At 42.2% G+C, this 4,182-nt stretch overlaps 1 non-coding gene across 1 annotated transcript; it reads right to left on the bottom strand.

Moving 5' to 3' along the window:
- Positions 1 to 634: 634 nt before the first annotated feature.
- On the bottom strand, positions 635 to 741 carry LOC141699007 (small nucleolar RNA R71). Its single transcript, XR_012565499.1, has one exon. It is a non-coding gene; the product is annotated as a small nucleolar RNA R71 (small nucleolar RNA).
- Between the last annotated feature and the right edge of the window lie 3,441 nt (positions 742 to 4,182).

Raw genomic sequence — 4,182 nt, 5'->3', positions numbered from 1 at the left:
GTATATTTGTTTAGTTTATGTACTTACCATCAGTGGTCATTAGGACTCATTGATTTAGATGTGTTACTTATTATTTCCGGTTGTGTTTCAGGTACTTTAGCGAGCGTTTATGCAAACATGTTCTCGTACTCGCAAGAGGACTTTAGATACGGCTGAGGAGACAGACTCAGTTCTTGATATTCCGGAGAAGATAGATTTTGAAGATTCGGATAAAGAGAGTGAGCAGAAAGAACCAATAATCATGGGTGATCGTATAGTTCCGGCAGATCCAGCTCTTATGGACTTTTCTCGGCCTAAAATTGATGACATTCAGTCAAGCATCCTTCATCCGGCTATTCAGGCCAACACTTTTGAAATCAAGCTGGGCACTAATCAGATGGTGCAGAATTCTGTTTCTTTCGGAGGTGCTGCGATTGAAGACCCCAACATGCACATCAGGAATTTTGTCGAGATTTGTAGTACTTTCAAATATAATGGTGTGACTGATGAGGCTATCAAGCTGAGGCTTTTCCCATTCTCTCTGAGGGATAAAGCTAAGGACTGGTTACATTCTGAACCAGCTGGGTCCATCACTACTTGGCAAGATCTTGCACAAGAGTTTATAGTGAAGTTCTATCCAATGGCGAAGCCTGCAGCTATGAGGATTGCTCTTACTCAGTTTGCGCAGCAACCAACAGAATCTATGTGTGAAGCTTGGGAGCGCTATAAGGAGATGTTAAGAAAGTGTCCACATCATGGTATGCCTGACTGGATGGTGATCACTGGTTTCTATAATGGTTTGGGGGCCCAATCTCGGCCCATGCTTGATGCAGCAGCTGGAGGCGCCTTGTGGGCCAAAAGCTATACTGAGGCTTATAATATTATTAAAACTATGGCTACAAATGAGCATCAAAACCCAACTCAAAGGATGATGCCTGGGAAGGTAGCAGGTATTCTGGAAGTTGATCCAGCTACAGCTATTGCAGCGCAGCTCCAAGCGCTATCTTTGAAGGTCGATTCTTTAGCCACCTATGAAGTCAATCAGATAGCTATGGTCTGTGAGCTTTGTGCAGGCTCTCATGCTAGGGATAAGTGTTCTCTTGTTAATGAATCTGTTCATTATGTGAACAATTATCAGCGACCGCAGCAGCCTGTGCCAGCTACCTATCATCCTAACAACAGAAATCATCCCAATTTCAGCTGGAGCAATAATCAGAATGCTTTTCAGCAACCATATCAGTAAGATGTAAGTAAACAGTTTAATCCATCTGGATTCCAGCAACCACAACATTACGCTCAAAGGCAATCATATCCTCAACAAGGAGGTGTTGTTCCACCTTCTAGTGCTGATTTCGAGGAGCTCAAGCTGTTGTGCAAAAGTCAAGTTGTTTCTATCAAGACCTTGGAAAATCAAATCGGTCAAATAGCCAATGCAGTGCTCAATCGTCAACCTGGTACACTTCCCAGCGATACTGAAGTGCCAGGTAGGAAGGAAGCTAAAGAGCAAGTCAAAGCTATTACTTTAAGGTCTGGAAAAGTTGTTAATGCTGACAAAGCGAAAGACGGAGAAGCTGAAGTTGTCGATGAAGAAGAGAAGCAAAAGGAGAAAGTGGCGGAACCAAGGAAGACTACTATTAAACACACTTTGCCTGAGGGTAATACAGGGGAGAAACAGCTCTATGCTCCACCACCTTTCCCTAAGAGATTGCAACAACAAAAGCTGGATAACCAGTTCAGTAAGTTTCTGGAGGTGTTCAAGAAACTTCACATCAACATACCTTTCGCTGAGGCTCTGAAGCAAATGCCTAGTTATGCAAAATTCATGAAGAGTATTCTTCCAAGGAAGGTGGAACTGGATGACCTTGAGACCGTTTCTCTAACAGAAGAGTGCAGTGCTGTATTGCAACAAAAACTACCTCCAAAGCTTAAAGATCCAGGTAGCTTCACCATTTCTTGCACCATTGGCAAGTTGTCTTTTGATAAATGCCTATGCGATTTGAGAGCAAGCATCAATCTGATGCCATTGTCTATCTTCAAAAAGTTAAATTTGCCTGATCCAAAGCCCATCTACATGTCTCTACAATTGGCTGATCATTCTATTACATACCCACGATGCATAGTGGAGGATGTGTTAGTAAAGGTGGATAAGCTCTTCTTCTCTGCAGACTTTGTCATTTTGGATTTCGAGGAAGATAAGAAGATTCCCATAATCTTGGGAAGACCTTTCTTGGCTACAGGCCGTACCTTGATAGATGTGCAGAAAGGTGAACTTACTATGAGGGTGCAGGATCAGGATGTAACATTCAGTGTATTTAAGGCGATGAAATTCCCTACAGAAGACGAGGAGTGCTTAAAGGTGGATTTGATTGATTATGCGGTAACTTCAGAACTTGATCATATGCTAATGTCTGACTCCTTAGAGAAAGCCTTAGTGGGGGAGTTTGACAGTGACGATGATGATGGCAATGAGCAACTACAATATCTAAATGCTTCTCCTTGGCGGCGAAAGCTAGACATGCCATTTGAATCACTTGGTACTTCTGATCTCAAGAATGCTGAAGGAAAGCTCAAACCATCTATTGAGGAAGCACCTACTTTGGAGCTTAAACCATTACCTGAACACTTGAGGTAAGCTTTTTTAGGCGATGCATCTACTTTACCTATTATTATTGCATCTGACCTTTCAAGTAGTGAGGAGGACAAGCTCTTGAGGATCTTGAGAGAATTCAAATCAGCTATCGGATGGACTATAGCAGATATCAAAGGGATCAGCCCTTCGTATTGCATGCATAAAATTCTGCTAGAGGAAGGTAGTAAGCCGACTATTGAGCAACAGCGACGAATTAATCCTATCATGAAAGAAGTGGTGAAGAAAGAAATTCTGAAGTGGCTAGATGCAGGAATCATATATCCTATTTTCGACAGTTCTTGGGTGAGCCCCGTGCAATGTGTACCTAAGAAATGAGCTATAACTGTGGTAGCAAATGAGAAGAACGAGTTCATCCCCACTCGAATAGTCACAGGATGGAGGGTATGCATGGATTACAGAAAGTTGAACAAAGCCATGAGAAAGGATCACTTCCCTCTTCCATTTATTGATCAGATGCTTGACAGGTTGGCCGGTCATGAGTATTATTGTCTTCTAGATGGCTATTCGGGGCATAATCCGATTTGCATTGCACCAGAAGATCAAGAAAAGACTACTTTCACTTGTCCATTGGGCACGTTTGCTTTTCGCAGAGTATCATTTGGCTTATATGGTGCACCTGCCACTTTTCAGAGATGTATGATGGCTATATTCTCTGATATGATTGGAAACAATGTCGAAGTGTTCATGAACGACTTCTCCGTCTTTGGACATTCGTATGATGAATGTTTGAATAACCTTCATTCGGTGCTCAAAAGGTGTGTCGAAACTAATTTGGTGCTCAATTGGGAAAAATATCACTTTATGGTGCGTGAAGGCATTATTCTTGGGCATAAGGTCTCTAGCAAGGGTCTTGAGGTGGACAAAGCCAAGATGGGAGTCATTGAAAATCTTCCACCACCTATTTCTGTGAAAGGAATCCGTAGTTTTTTTGGTCATGTGGGTTTTTATCGATGTTTCATCAAGGACTTCTCGAAGATATCTAAGCCGTTGTGCAACTTGCTCGAGAAAGATGTGCCTTTCAACTTTGATGATGAATGCTCGATGGCATTCGAGACTCTCAAGAAGAGTTTGATAACTGCACCAGTTATTACGACACCTGATTGGAAAGAACCTTTTGAGATGATGTGTGATGCGAGTGATTATGCGGTGGGCGCAGTTCGTGGGCAGTGCAAGAATAATTTTTTTCATGTGGTCTACTATGCTAGTAAGACTCTAAATGGAGCTCAAATGAACTACACCACTACTGAGAAGGAGCTCTTGGCTATAGTCTTTGGTTTCAAAAAATTTCGATCTTATCTACTTAGGATAAAGGTGACAGTATTCACTGATCATGCTGCCATTCGCTATTTGGTCTCAAAGAAGGATTCGAAAGCTGGACTTATTCGTTGGGTGCTCTTGCTATAGGAATTTGAGTTAGAGATCAAGGATCGAAAAGGTACTGAGAATCAAGTAGCTGACCATCTCTCTAGATTGGAGAATCCCGATTCTACTTCACATGATACGACATTCATCAACGAATCTTTTCCGGATGAGTAGTTGTTCGCAGTTCAGGA

The sequence above is a fragment of the Apium graveolens genome, chromosome 11 (assembly GCF_009905375.1).
Source record: "Apium graveolens cultivar Ventura chromosome 11, ASM990537v1, whole genome shotgun sequence".
NCBI lineage: Eukaryota > Viridiplantae > Streptophyta > Magnoliopsida > Apiales > Apiaceae > Apium > Apium graveolens.
Note: the sequence above shows the minus strand (reverse complement) of the source record. Positions and strands in the feature narration are given on the sequence as shown.